At 34.6% G+C, this 16,389-nt stretch overlaps 1 protein-coding gene across 3 annotated transcripts in view; it reads left to right on the top strand.

The window, feature by feature from the left end:
• The first annotated feature begins 13,685 nt into the window (after positions 1-13,685).
• The window catches only part of LOC143064862 (histone deacetylase 4-like), a 131,418-nt gene continuing 128,714 nt past the window's right edge, over positions 13,686-16,389 (top strand). For all 3 annotated transcript variants that reach the window (XM_076238019.1, XM_076238023.1, XM_076238017.1), the window contains exon 1: positions 13,686-13,826. The gene's annotated coding sequence lies outside the window, so the exon portion shown is untranslated. The remainder of the gene's footprint in view (positions 13,827-16,389) is intronic.

Genomic DNA, 16,389 nt, shown 5'->3' with positions numbered 1-16,389 from the left:
TGTAACCGTCCCGCTAGACCACACGAGTCGACCACATGGGCTTCAAAATAAAACTTTCAGTGGCCGTATGTTACCTTTCCTCGTCAGTTTTAATCTAGCGTCGTACTACAGTATATGATATATAAGGCATGGAGATGTTATTGTTACAGATCAGCTCAATTATCTATAGTAAAGGATCCTACAAATTAATGTAAGATACAGTCACAGAAAATAATTATATTTATAAGTACGTCTGAGTCAGTGACAACTCTACAACAGATTTATCCACATCGGATCACCAGCAATGATGGTGATACATGGCTGTGTACATTATGTATATACAACTCGTCTAAACATCAATCTAACAATGTTAGATCTGTAAATTTGCTTTCGCAAATTTTTTATCCTTCCCTCACTGGAATTCGAACCCATGCTTCTGAGATATCGTGACACCAAATCGCCTGCACTGTAGTCGTCCCGCTAGACCACACGACCACCTGAGCTTCAAAATGAAGCTTTCAGTGCGGGCCGTGTGTTACCTTTCCTCGTCAGTTTTTATCTAGCGTCGTACTACAGTACATGATATATAAGGCATGGAGATGTTATTGTTACAGATCAGCTCAATTATCTATAGTAAAGGATCCTAAAAATTAATGTAAGAAATAATTATATTTATACTGCGTACGTCTGAGTCAGTGACAACTCTACAACAGATTTATCCATCGGATCATCAGCAATGATGGCGATACATGGCTGTGTACATTATGTAGATACAACTCGTCTAAACATCAACCCAACAATGTTAGATCTGTTAATTTGCTTTCGCAAATTTTTTGCTCTTCCCTCACCAGGATTCGAACCCATGCTACTGAGATATCGTGACACCAAATCGCCTGCACTGTACTAGTAGCCGTCCCGCTAGACCACACGACCACCTGGGCTTCAAAATAAAACTTTCAGTGGCCGTATGTTACCTTTCCTCGTCAGTTTTAATCTAGCGTCGTACTACAGTATATGATATATAAGGCATGGAGATGTTATTGTTACAGATCAGCTCAATTATCTATAGTAAAGGATCCTACAAATTAATGTAAGATACAGTCACAGAAAATAATTATATTTATAAGTACGTCTGAGTCAGTGACAACTCTACAACAGATTTATCCATCGGATCACCAGCAATGATGGTGATACATGGCCGTGTACATTATGTATATACAACTCGTATAAACATCAATCTAACAATGTTAGATCTGTAAATTTGCTTTCGCAAATTTTTTATCCTTCCCTCACTGTAATTCGAACCCATGCTACTGAGATATTGTGACACCAAATCGCCTGCACTGTAGTCGTCCCGCTAGCCCACACGACCACCTGGGCTTCAAAATGAAGCTTTCAGTGCGGGCCGTGTGTTACCTTTCCTCGTCAGTTTTTATCTAGCGTCGTACTACAGTATATGATATATAAGGCATGGAGATGTTATTGTTACAGATCAGCTCAATTATCTATAGTAAAGGATCCTACAAATTAATGTAAGATACAGTCACAGAAAATAATTATATTTATAAGTACGTCTGAGTCAGTGACAACTCTACAACAAATTTATCCATCGGATCACCAACAATGATGGTGATACATGGCTGTGTACATTATGTATATACAACTCGTCTAAACATCAACCCAACAATGTTAGATCTGTAAATTTGCTTTCGCAAATTTTTTGCTCTTCCCTCACCGGGATTCGAATCCATGCTACTGAGATATTATCGTGACACCAAATCGCCATCATTGTAGCCGTCCCACTAGACCACACGACCACCTGGGCTACAAAATAAAGCTTTCAGTGGCCGTATGTTACCTTTCCTCGTCAGTTTTAATCTAGCGTCGTACTACAGTACATGATATATAAGGCATGGAGATGTTATTGTTACAGATCAGCTCAATTATCTATAGTAAAGGATCCTACAAATTAATGTAAGATACAGTTACAGAAAATAATTATATTTATAAGTACGTCTGAGTCAGTGACAACTCTACAACAGATTTATCCATCGGATCACCAACAATGATGGTGATACATGGCTGTGTACATTATGTATATACAACTCGTCTAAACATCAACCCAACAATGTTAGATCTGTAAATTTGCTTTCGCAAATTTTTTGCTCTTCCCTCACTGGGATTCGAACCCATGCTACTGAGATATCGTGACACCAAATCGCCTGCACTGTAGCCGTCCCGCTAGACCACACGACCACCTGAGCTTCAAAATAAAGCTTTCAGTGGCCGTATGTTACCTTTCCTCGTCAGTTTTAATCTAGCGTCGTACTACAGTATATAAGGCATGGAGATGTTATTGTTACAGATCAGCTCAATTATCTATAGTAAAGGATCCTACAAATTAATGTAAGATACAGTCACAGAAAATAATTATATTTATAAGTACGTCTGAGTCAGTGACAACTCTACAACAGATTTTTCCATCGGATCACCAGCAACGATGGTGATACATGGCTGTGTACATTATGTATATACAACTCGTCTAAACATCAACCTAACAATGTTAGATCAGTAAATTTGCTTTCGCAATTTTTTTGTTCTTCCCTCACTGGGATTCGAACCCATGCTACTGAGATATCGTGACACCAAATCGCCTGCACTGTAGCCGTCCCGCTAGACCACACGACCACCTGGGCTTCAAAATAAAGCTTTCAGTGCGGGCCGTGTGTTACCTTTCCTCGTCAGTTTTTATCTAGCGTCGTACTACAGTACATGATATATAAGGCATGGAGATGTTATTGTTACAGATCAGCTCAATTATCTATAGTAAAGGATCCTACAAATTAATGTAAGATACAGTCACAGAAAATAATTATATTTACACTGCGTACGTCTGAGTCAGTGACAACTCTACAACAGATTTATCCATCGGATCACCAACAATGATGGTGATACATGGCTGTGTACATGATGTATATACAACTCGTCTAAACATCAACCCAACAATGTTAGATCTGTAAATTTGCTTTCGCAAATTTTTTGCTCTTCCCTCACCGGGATTCGAACCCATGCTACTGAGATATCGTGACACCAAATCGCCATCATTGTAGCCGTCCCGCTAGACCACACGACAACCTGGGCTTCAAAATAAAGCTGTCAGTGGCCGTGTGGTACCTTTCCTCGTCAGTTTTAATCTAGCGTCGTACTACAGTACATGATATGTAAGGTATGGAGATGTTATTGTTACATATCAGCTCAATTATTTATAGTAAAGGATCCTACAAATTAATGTAAGATACAGTTTTCGCACTCTAACTTTAGTAAAAGTGAATAGAAATCTATGAAATTTTAACACAAGGTTTATGACCAAAAAAGGAAAGTTGGGATTGATATTGGGAGTTTTGATCCCAACATTTTAGGAATTAGGGGCCAAAAAGGGCCCAAATAAGCATTTTCTTGGTTTTCGCACAATAACTTAAGTTAAAGTAAATAGAAATCTATGAAAGTTTGACACAAGGTTTATGACCACAAAAGGAAGGTTGGGATTGATTTAGGGAGTTTTGGTTCTAACAGTTTAGGAATTAGGGGCCAAAAAAGGGCCCAAATAAGCATTATTCTTGGTTTTCGCACAATAACTTTAGTTTAAGTAAATAGAAATCAATGAAATTTAAACACAAGGTTTATGACCACAAAAGGAAGGTTGGTATTGATTTTGGGAGTTGAGGTCTGAATAGTTTAGGAATTAGGGGCCAAAAAGGGGCCCAAGTAAGCATTATTCTTGGTTTTCGCACCATAACTTTAGTTTAAGTAAATAGAAATCTATGAAATTTAAACACAAGGTTTATGACCACAAAAGGAAGGTTGGGTTTGATTTTGGGAGTTGAGGTCTGAACAGTTTAGGAATTAGGGGCCAAAAAGGGGCCCAAGTAAGCATTATTCTTGGTTTTCGCACCATAACTTTAGTTTAAGTAAATAGAAATCTATGAAATTTAAACACAAGGTTTATGACCACTAAAGGAAGGTTGGGTTTGATTTTGGGAGTTTTGGTCCCAACAGTTTAGGAATAAGGGGCCCAAAGGGTCCAAAATTGAACTTAGTTTGATTTCATCAAAAATTGAATAATTGGGGTTCTTTGATATGCCGAATCTAACTGTGTATGTAGATTCTTAATTTTTGGTCCCGTTTTCAAATTGGTCTACATTAAGGTCCAAAGGGTCCAAAATTAAACTTAGTTTGATTTTGACAAAAATTGAATCCTTGGGGTTCTTTGATATGCTGAATCTAAAAATGTACTTAGATTTTTGTTTATTGGCCCAGTTTTCAAGTTGGTCCAAATCGGGTCCAAATTAAACTTTGTTTGATTTCATCAAAAATTGAATAATTGGGGTTCTTTGATATGCCAAATCTTACTGTGTATGTAGATTCTGAATTTTTAGTCCTGTTTTCAAATTGGTCTACATTAAAGTCCAAAGGGTCCAAAATTAAACTAAGTTTGATTTTAACAAAAATTGAATTCTTGAGCTTTTTTGATATGCTGAATCTAAACATGTACTTAGATTTTTGATTATGGGCCCAGTTTTCAAGTTGGTTCAAATCAGGATCCAAAATTATTACATTAAGTATTGTGCAATAGCAAGAAATTTTCAATTGCACAGTATTCAGCAATATCAAGAAATCTTCAATTGCACAGTATTATGCAATAGCAAGAAATTTTCAATTGCACAGTATTGCGCAATAGCAAGATATCTTCAATTGCACAGTATTGTGCAATAGCAAATATTTTCAATTGCACAGTATTGCGAAATAGCAAGAAATATCTAATTGCACAATATTGTGCAATAGCAAGAAATTTTCAATTGATTGGAGTTATCTTTCTTTGTCCAGAATAGTAGTTGAATCAACTTACAATGTATATTCACTTTTACTACCAACTGATGAATTAAAACAATCTTTACCATTCAGTGATAACAAGCACCTTTTGTTACATTTTAATATTTTATGATGTATTTAAATGAGTAGTTATTGTTGCAAACTCCATTAGAAATTTGAATTGAGATCAGTTTTGGAAAAAGGGAAAGGGGGATGTGTGAAAAAAATGTGGGGGGGGGGGGGGGGGGGGTTAAATTTTTCTCATTTCAGATTTCATAAATAAAAAGAAAATTTCTTCAAACATTTTTTTGAGAGGATTAATATTCAACAGCATAGTGAATTGCTCAAAGGAAAAAAAAGTATTTTATGTTCATTAGACCACATTCATTCTGTGTCAGAAACCTATACTGTGTCAACTATTTAATCACAATCCAAATTTAGAGCTGAATCCAGCTTGAATGTTGTGTCCATACTTGCCCCAACCGTTCAGGGTTCAACCTCTGCGGTCGTATAAAGCTGCGCCCTGCGGAGCATCTGGTTTGTTGTTGTCTGAACACAATCATTGCCGATGTATGACAAGCCGTTGTGGAATTTATTCCCTATTTATTAATATTAAAAAACCATTTATTAATATTAAAAAATCGATTTATTAATATTAAAAAATATTTATTAATATTAAAAAATATTTATTAATATTAAAAATTCGATTTATTAATGTTAAAAACTAATATTTAATATTAATAAATGATTTATTAATATTAATAAATAGGGAATAAATTCCACAACGGCTTGCCATACCGATGGTCATATACAGAGAAGCACATGCAATAGTATATAGACGATTTTTTTTTATGTCTGTTTTATTTTATGTCATAGATTAAACCAACGATGAAGAACTGACCATCCTTTGCTGTATTAGATACATTGATTACACACGTGTCCTTACACGCAAACAACGTTAGTTGCTGAATTTTCCAAGTGCTCCTAGTGTCCTCTTTCAGTTAACTATTAATATCAATTACATCAGCAATCAAAGCCGAGCATTAAATTTATCGTGAAACTAACAGGAGGCAGCGTGAATCAGATGTGGATTCTAAAAATTATCAAAGATCTACTAGAGCAAAAAGAATCTTTCATCCTGCAATAGTATTAAAACATTTGACTTCTACGCTTTACACAAGTATTCCCCATTCCAAACTAAAAGACAACATTGAATGAGTTAGTCATGCTTTGTTTCATAACAACAGGTCAAACTAGCTACAAGAATCTTGTCTAGGAAGGGATGAATTGCACTTTGTAGAAAATCACTCTGAATCTAACTCCAATGATTCAGCGCCCTTTATCGGCCAATGTAGCGATCGATAGTGAGGCGGAATATAACGACTGGATTATTCGGGTTACTCTGAATCAAGCAAAATGAAATCTCTGAAACTTTCATTATCAAAATGTATGATTTCTTGATTGACAACATATTTGTCACGTTTGGGGGGAAAATTTCTCAACAAACAATTGGTATTCCCATGGGAATCAACTGTGTCCTTCTTTGTGCCGATTTGTTACTCTATTCATACGAGGCTGACTTTACACAGTTGCTCATTAGGAAGAATGAAAAGACGCTAGCATTATCCTTTGACTTAGCTCTCAACTATATTGATGATGTCCTTTTGATACTAAATAGTTCAAAGTTTGGAGACTATGATGAACACATCTATCCTATCAACCTTGAAATAAAGGATGCAATAGATGCAGGTAAGTCTGCCACATAGATTGGCCTTAGTAACATCTTGATATTGACTACCGGTATAAGGTCGATAGAGAGCAAAATTTTTCTGACAAAAGAGATGATTTCGGCTTCCCAATTGTGATCTTTCCAATTCTAGGTAACAATATTCCAGTAGCGCTTCCATATATATTGTATATTTAAGGCCTTCGTTTCCTATCATGATTTCCTTGATAGATGATTGCTGTTCACAAGGAAGCTATTCAAATAGAGTTCCAAGTTTATTGTTGTATATCTTAATTGTATTTCGTTTATAGTTTTGTACACGAATCAGGACATTGGTTTTCTCGTCTATTTGTTTTACATTTGTAATTTCGTGGGCTTTAATAGCTAAGAGCTTATATTTATGGTTATAGTAAAAAAAATCTCATCATTGAAGAACGAACGGTGAACTATAATTATTAACTTCTATATCATTTGGTCTATGGTGGAGATTTGCCTTATTGACAATCATACCAAATCTTCTTATTCTTATATAACTTTTTTTACGTTTATCACATCTTGTACAGCACCTGTACTTCATCCGTGACATAGCAGCAGCATGATGGTATTTTCCGTTGTTTGTTGAAAATAAAACATGATTGCCTGTTAATTTCAAGTGTGGATAAGTACGAAAGAGCACATTGTGAGTGAGTACACTCTGATGGTTTCTGCTGTAGTGTTTTTAGTCTTGGTCTTAGTATTGTGATGTCTGATTGTTGCACGCATAGCCCTTCTCTGTACTTTTTCTAGTGATCGTATATTATTATTTGTAAATAGGTCCCGTACAATGGTTTTTAAAAAATCAAAAACGAAAAATGAAAACACTTTCGTTTTTCGTTTTGGTTTTTAAGAAATCAAAAACGAAAAATGAAAACACTTTCGTTTTTCATTTTGGTTTTTATGAAATCAAAAACGAAAAATGAAAACACTTTCGTTTTTTGTTTTTTGTTTTTGATATTTCAAAACGAAAAACGAATGGACGCAGATATACACGGACCGTTTTCGTTTATGTTTTTGTTTCACAAACAAAAAACGAAAAACAAAAGTATTTTCATTTTTCAATTTTGATTTCTCAAAAACTAAAATCGAAAAATGAAAGTGTTTTCATTTTTCATTTTTGATTTCACAAAAACAAAAAACGAAAAACGAAAGTGTATTTATGTTATCTTTCCAACACAGTTTAATTGTCATTCAAAAAATGACAATGTTGTCATTTGTCATTCATTTAAAGGTCGTTAAAGTATACATGCACAGCGGTTGTCAGATCTACTTTAATCGAAGATGATGTCGACGGATGCAAAAGTCTTTAGCAATCGGAACAATATGGATGCGTGAACTTTATTACTTTTAAGTTTATAAATGTCGATCCAAGATTATTAGAATTGATGACCAAGATCCATCTGCCAGTATTTTACGAACTACGAGGACGATAATGTATTTTGCTTGATTTAATTTTCAAAATTTCCGCAATTTCACAATTCAAACTGGGATATTAAATTGGTTTGTCATTAGGAGCCTATAAGGTATTAATTTTGCTTATTTGTGAAGACTATAAGGACTCTTGGGACCTTTTTAATTCCTTTATAAGTCTTATGTAAACATAATTATGACAATAACTGTTGTGAACACAAGAATCACTGCACACTTTTAAAGTTCTGCTTCATCAAACATTAAAATGTGAACTTAAGTTTTGAGACTTTTTTAATCGACACGATTGGGATTTTTGTATATGAGAACATGGTTTATCTATTGGTTGAAAATGCGGCTTTGAACTAGCTTTCAGTACCTGCGAGCATTCGTTGTTCAATAATGTGTGTCTTTGTGTTATTATTTTATGTGATAAATTGTTGTGTTGCACTGTAACAATGAAGGAGGAAATGAGGAGGGTTGGTTGGGTGGAAGTGGGGAGGGGTATGCGGAGCGCTAACAAACATGTCTATGCGGCATGGGCTTTGATGTTGTTGAATCATCAATGTAAGGGGCATTTAATATCTTAATAAAACTATTCTTATTTTAGATACTATATATTGTTATCTGATATTGGACGAAAGATGTTGCTCTTTTATGTAATTATGTAATACAAGTTACGATCATTTGAAAACACATATTAAAGCCAAATGGATGCATAAGGGCTGAAATAGGAGTCATATATCCTATTGACAACAATTATCTGCCCAATTTTATTGATTTTGTAACATTTGTTTCAAATATGACCAACTTCTTATCCAAAATCACCAGCACCGTATCAGGACCCACCAGCACAATGACAAGACCCACCAGCACAGTATCAGGACATGAATAAATTGAGAAAATGCTAAATTTTAATAAATTCACAAAATAGTGTTGTCGTGTGGATTGCGGTATAGAAAGCGGACTCTATGAGCATTTTTGTTTTATTTTTTCAATTCTAGATTTTCTGAAAATGAGCATTTTTGTGTTACATTTACTGAAACAGTTTAGAGGGTCAACTTTTTAATGGTTTACATATGAATCTATAAGAAACAAAATTGAAAAATCTCAACTGTTTTCTTCCATTTTTTATGAGTGAAAACGTCAAAAATCATCATTTTCGTCTTTGTTTACATTTTTTCATTGATCACCAGCACCCGTCAGGACCGAATCACCAGCACAGAACGTTCTCTCGCAGGACAACCATACCCACCGTGAGATGGAGGTCGATAACAACTTTCAACAATTAACTTTCTGGCGTTTGTCATATTCATTTGTACAGAAAGAGACTCTGAGTCCGTTTGTTGATCTCTAACTTCTTCAGATAGAAATTTAAGTTTGTTGTTACTACAACAAGTAAAACTGTTACCCCCATAGCCGGCGGTAAGGTTTTTATCGCTTAGAGGTCGGTCTTTCCTATACACAGTATAGTCTGTTACGGCCAGACATCGCCTTTAAATTGTAGACAACAAAAGACACAAATCAGTAGTAAAATTTAACAATATTTATTATACAGAAGTTTACAAGAACTATTACACAAATATTACTGTCAACTTAACTGTCAAAATATGAGTCCAATCTTTTATCTTTATCTGTATCATGAAATCTTCTAGGAATCCAATCTGAATATTACGTTCACTACTAAGGTCAAAATCCAGTATGATGTTGTTAGTAGAATAAAAGTGTCAATCCAAATGCTTTGAATACTAATGTCTATCGATGTCTAAGTCTAAGTCCAAGTATCAGTGTTTAACTTTAGTGTCTGTATATATATATATATATATATATATATAGTTGTCATGGAAGATTCTACCGACCGTGCAAGGGCCAGGGGCGGATCCAGGATTTTGGAAAGGGGGGGCGAAATTTTTTTTGGGCCCTTTTTTTGGGCTAAAAACATAAAATAAAGTAGTATGGACTTTTTTTAAAAACCGTTCCTGGCGTGGGGCATATTTTGTAATTGCTGTAAAGGTGTTTATAGGGTTGGACATTTTCGATGCTGTATTCTCCCTATTTTTTGTCTATCATATAAGAACATTCCGGTCAGACATTAAAACCCCTGCCACAAAAAATTATGCCCGTTTTATTCATCATGTTCATTTAATGCCATACAATTCTGTTGAGATTTTTGTTTTCAATCCAGATACGGCCAGAATTTTTCATAAAGGCCACACCCAGCAGGTAGGTTGCAGTCTGGTCTTGAAAAATGTATTCCATATATCAGTTCGGCGAAACAGACATTCCGGTCAGACATTACGGCAAAAATCAGAGTCAATTTTTTTCTCTCAAATATCTAAGACTGTCTCCTTAAATCCATTGGTTCGTACTTACGACTTTAAATTTATCTAGAGCTTAAAATGACTGCCCCAGGGATCATTATTCAGCCATGTTATTTTAAAATAGGCTGGGGCGTTTGGGTTTTTCGCAGTTAGATGACTCCTTTGCTGGGGAGTCTATAGGGTATTACTTTCTGTTTGGTGGTATAGTGAAATAAAAGTCAATACTTTGTTGCTATGAAGGTATCATGATTGTCATCCTCACTCAGCCTAAGCATTGTGTTACTGTAATTTGACAGAGCGACGCACTGGTCAACTCCACCGTAGCGAATCACATGACTTTGATAATCAGTAAATTTCAGCAAAATATATCTTTCTAAGTAAAAAATTGTCGCATAAAAATTAAATACTAGAGTACTAAGGTACACGGGAAATGGCAAAGTCTGATTAATCATTTTACCAAAAAAAAAAAAAAAAAAAAAAAGTCCGAGCAAAGGGGGGGCGTACGCCCTCTACGCCCCCCTCTGGATCCGCCACTGAGGGCTACATATAGCCAGTCAAGGTCGTTAAAAACTTCCATTTGTTTGTAAGATTCTAGAACAGCCTATAATGGAACATCCTAGAAAGTTACAACAGAAGTTTCCAGTAAAATGTAGAAGTTTATATAACACATCTTTTATTAGGATCATTCTGGAAAGTTCCAATCATTCTGTAATTGTTCCAGTGATTTCTAAACTGCACAGTTCTAAGATTATTCTGTAAACAACTATCAGGCCACACAACCAAGGCCGTAACTACCCTTGAGGCAAGTGAGGCAATTGCCTCACTAAAATTTCGACACTGATTATTTTTTTTTATACACATATATCATGAAATATAATAGTCTTTTGTTGTTCTGTCTCAACCTCAATTTCTATAACTTATTCATTCCTTTTAAACTATTCTTCATGGATATAACCCAGCATCTCAACGGGTGATGTTTCTCGATTACATTAACCTAGTAACGATAATCATCATGGATCTTTAGTTAAAACAGGCTCTTGCAGAAAAAGGAAAAGAAACTGAAGATAAAGAAGGAATAATTCTAGTAAACTAGTTTTTTGGTGAACAGAGTCTTAGTATTGCATATAACTTCATTAGGATAAGTAGACTGACAAATCAAGTACTGGTCTTCGGAAGGGGGGCAGTCCTGTCTGCGTATTCATTTCACGAACTTTAATCTTTCTCTTTACAGATAAATAAAATATAAATAATATGAAACATGAATGCATGCATGGATTAGCTTTTATCAATGTTTCTTTTACCTTAAAATTTGAAAGAACATTCCATATTCCAATTTGATATTATTGAGGAATGGTAGAACCTTTAACACAGGATTTTGTCTTTACTAATCCGGGACTACGGAATTTCGTTTCTTTATATTCGGGGTTTCGGAATGGGACACCCCCAACCCCTAACCCCTAAATTTATAGATTCGGGAACTAAAATACCACCAACTATTTCCAGAAATAATTTGAAATTACGAAACTACATGTAAACGTCAAAAACTCCATTCCAATTCCCATGTTCCCATATCATATATACTTACTCTATAGATAGAATCATATACATGTATCTTATCTCATTCTATCCCTAGTTTGTCTACTCTTTGTCAGCATAAAAGCGAGTTTAATATTTTGTAACTGCGACTGTATGATGGTGCTTACAGGAAAGCTTAATTCCCTTTTGCAAACAAAACTGTTACTACCGATGCTGCTACCGAATTGCTGATGGAGAAGGAATTGGAAGAAGACATTGATCATTGTGTTGATGATAATGTGCTACCTTTAGAAACACAGACTGCCCTGAAACGACTGAAATCTTGGAAAAGAGCATGCATGAGTGGCGAGAGATTGTGCGGTCTTGCCATGCTCAATGTTTATCGCGATAAGGATATCAGCAGACCAAACTATGATTCGGAAACGATTTGACTGAACCGGCCATAGAAAAATTTGGCAAACTCTACTGAATCGATGTTTGTTCTATGTTCTGGCACCAGACTCAAATCAGTGATATTTATCTTACATATAAATTTAAATAAAGTTGTTAAAAATTTGGTGTTAGTAATTAAAAGTCTTAAAATATGAAAAATTTATATAAAAAGTGTCCAAATTCAAAACATTATCAAACTCTCTAAAAATGCCTAGAAAGCAGGATTTTGCACCATTCATTTCATACCCTCCAAAAACAATTTTCGCCTCGCTTCGCTCGGCTCAATTATTTTGCCTCACTAAAATAAGATGCCTAGTTACGGCCTTGACAACACAAATCAGGCCAACATAAATAAATACAATAATTACAATATCATAACAAGTCTATCATTGGGGAAAATTCTGATGATAATATGTCTTTATTGAGGCAAGTCTCAATACATACATATGATGCTCATTGTCAGGGTTAGTTGATATCAAGATTTCTTGTAATCAGGCTTGTCTTTTTTTTAACATGTTTAAGTGATCAAATTATCGATGTTTTAAAATATTTTCAGAACGAGTGTTTCTTTTTTTACACTGAGTTGGTTTGAGGATCTGTTTTTTAAGGTGTTTTAACATTGATGATCATCATTGGTATAGCGGTTGCCGGTTTTTTAAGCCCGGTTTTCTAGGGTGTCAAATGAATTAGATGTCAGTTTCGAATGATGCATGATACGTCAAGTCTATTCGGTTGATGATGCCTAAAAAGTTTGGCATATATATACAATGCCAGGATATGAGATAATAATAGTAATTAATGCTATACAAATCCTTAATTGGTTTGTTTGATAGAGGACATATGCGGTATTGGCTTTCCTCATTGTAGCTGCGGAACTGTAGCTCTTAGGTCCTTTTTTGCGGATATGGTCGGTCCGCAAATAGTCAAAAAATAACATAAGGACCTAAGAGCTACGGTTCCGCAGCTATTCTCATTGTTGAAGACATGATATTATTAAAAATTGACCTGTAGCTGTTTTGGTCTCAGGGCTTGTGAAGGAGAGTCGTGTCACTGGCAATCTCTTTTTTATGTATATTTTTTTTCCTTTTCAATATACATGATATAGTCTGTCTAGTTCTGCTTTACTCATATCATAATGATCCATAATCAATAATATTTTAGCGTACCTCTAAGTGTATCAAAACCCCATACAGTACTGCGGCACTGTGATTTTATTGGATTTGGCAATTGTACAAAAATTCCTATAAAAGGAAATTATGTTACGCGCCAGTGATTGGCTCTATGTAATAAATATCGACCACAATTGAGGCCGTCTATATATAAATTGACATTTGATAAACACCAATAAATGTTACTATAAATAAAATGTGTATTCAAATTATTGTTGGTTGCCAAACGTCACGTGGTTAGAAAATGGCGAATTTCTGAAGAATCGGCTGGCAAAGATCTAATGTATATCAACAAATAGTCAGATTTATTCACCTATACACTCGTATCCAATAACACACCGTTTCGATAAGGTAAATTAGATGTTGTCCGGTGTTGTACTGTTTTAAACTACTTGCACTTCCAGTTTTACAAAGCATAGCACACATGAATTTGCTGAATACACGATACAAAGTCCCAGAAATCATAATATTATTGAATTTAGGAGACTCTAACCTGATATCAAAGGTTATCTACATGAAATACAGGTGCATTCTCAAGTAACACACCTTAAATTCATACATGGGGTCACCTGGGTAAATGTTATGTCGGAGTACATAGTAAATATTTGTGACCTATATAAAACCGTAATACAAGAGTGTTTGCTGACCGAGTTTGACTCCGGTAATTAAAATTTTAGGGATTTCTACTGTTCCCTTGAGCAGTTGAGGGGCAACATCGTTATGCAGGAGCTAAGGGAAGTTATGATTTATGAAAATTAAATTATTGTCATGTCACAGGAATAACAATAGATACAGGAAGATGTGGTAATAGGTATGAGTGCCAATGAGACAACTCTTCATCCAAGTAACAGTTTATAAAAGTAAACCATTATAGGTCAATGTACAGCCTTCAACATTAAGCCTTGGCTCAAACCAAACAGCAAGCTATATAAAAGGGCCCCAAAAATTACTAGTGTAAAACCATTCAAACAGGAAAACAAACGGTATAATCTATAAAAAAACGAGAAACGCTTATGAACCACATAAACACAACCACTGAACTTCATTTTCCTGACTGAGGACAGGTGCAAACAATGGCAGCAGAATTAAACGTTTTAATGGTACCAAACCTTCTCCCTTTTCTGAAAGTGAAACAGTAGTATAACATCACAACATAGAAAGACACACTGTAAAATATCAATTGGAAGGCTTAACTCAATAAAAAAACGTAATAATGAATGCTCTAGTATATATGCATTGCCATTCCAATAAGGCCAAATAAAAATATATGTGTGGTTCCAGTTACCCGACCGACCCTAGTTAAAAACCCCCAACCCTAGAACTTTTTTTTCATTTCTGAAAAATAAATTTTCAAACGATCATATTTTGAGGAATGTGAATTAAAATAATTAAATTCATAGATTTCTGTCATTTAAATTTCCATCAGAAGTATCTGTTACGGCTAAAATTCAAGAATTCATAACAGAATGCAACAAAATTAACTAAAAACGTATCATGACTGTATATTTTACAACCAAACACATGTAAAAATGGTGGACTTCCGGTTGGGGCGTGTATAATAGCGGAAACAATTTCAGTAATTATATATAAGCACCCGATTTTTTCCCGGATTTTGACAATCAAAAATAAAAATTTGAAAAAAAAATAAAAAATGCTGACCTACCAACCATGTTTTTTAAAAGTATGTAACTGGAACCACACATATATTTTTATTTGGCCTAAGGCAACATAATCCAGTGTGTAAATCATGATTTTCCCTTTCTTAAACTGGACTGGTAATATTTGGCTTTAAACATGTTAAATTTAGGGAGTTACCATTTTATTTTTTGGGGGCTAGGATGAAATATTTTGGTCTTGCCTTTTTTGGTTCGTTAATCCTGACTTTTTTTACATAAACTATCATCCCACTTTTTTATGCCTCTGTAGCAGTGGGGCATTAAGTTTTATCCTTGTCCGTCCGTTTGTCCCAAAGTTGGTTTTCAATCTCTAACTTTGCCTCAATCAGATGTTATGAAACTTATACACAATGCTTAAATTACTACTAAACACAGACCAAGTTTGATTTTAGAAAGTGTCACTTTTACTGTTCTAGAGTTATGCCCCTTTACAAAAGGAAAAATGCTGATTTTTTTGTTTCTGTTTTCTAACTTAAGTTTTGTCCTGAACATGCATGAAATATTTGCCACTTGACATTAAGTAACCAAATCAATACTTATCACCACAATACTCAGATCATTGACACATTTGGGTACCATCACTTTTACCATTTTCAGTTATATGTAACTTTATAACTTTATATGACATGCAAGTGGGGGCATCATCTGTTTTCCATGGACACATTCCCCATTTAATTTTTTCAAAGTTGCTCATCCTTTTTTGTCAAATTTCATCCTAGCCCTCCCTTTAAAATCAAATGATAGCTATATGTACTTACAAGGAACCTGTAGGTACTGTATTTGACTCTTTGAAAACTTTTAAAGCAAATACACTCAATTTCTTGAAAATAAAACTTGTCCTTGATATAACATAAGGTACAAAGTACCTATATCAAATTTTTGTAAAATGTATTAATTTTTAATATTAAGGGTATCGTTAAAAAACTCTAAAACACAATTTTGTGAAAATCATCTGTTCCTAATTTTGTTCCCAAGGTAAGACAATTGTGTTCAGCCAATCAAATTCTGTGTTTTTCTTTTGACATGTTTTGACCATTTAATACTTGATAGATGCATAGTTCTTTGGGAAAAGTTTCATCAAATAATATGAATATAAAGGTGCTCATTTTTTACAGTGGGTTGTAATGTTCTTCAATGAGGGTTACCCCTCATTTGGAGTGTTGTTCCCAACCTGTTAAAGGTCCATCTTTGTGCATAATTCAAAATTGGAAATTTCAACAAGCATCTAATATTCTTAC

The sequence above is a fragment of the Mytilus galloprovincialis genome, chromosome 2 (genome assembly GCF_965363235.1).
Source record: "Mytilus galloprovincialis chromosome 2, xbMytGall1.hap1.1, whole genome shotgun sequence".
Classification (NCBI taxonomy): Eukaryota; Metazoa; Mollusca; class Bivalvia; order Mytilida; family Mytilidae; genus Mytilus; species Mytilus galloprovincialis.
This window is presented reverse-complemented; position numbering and strand designations above follow the sequence as displayed.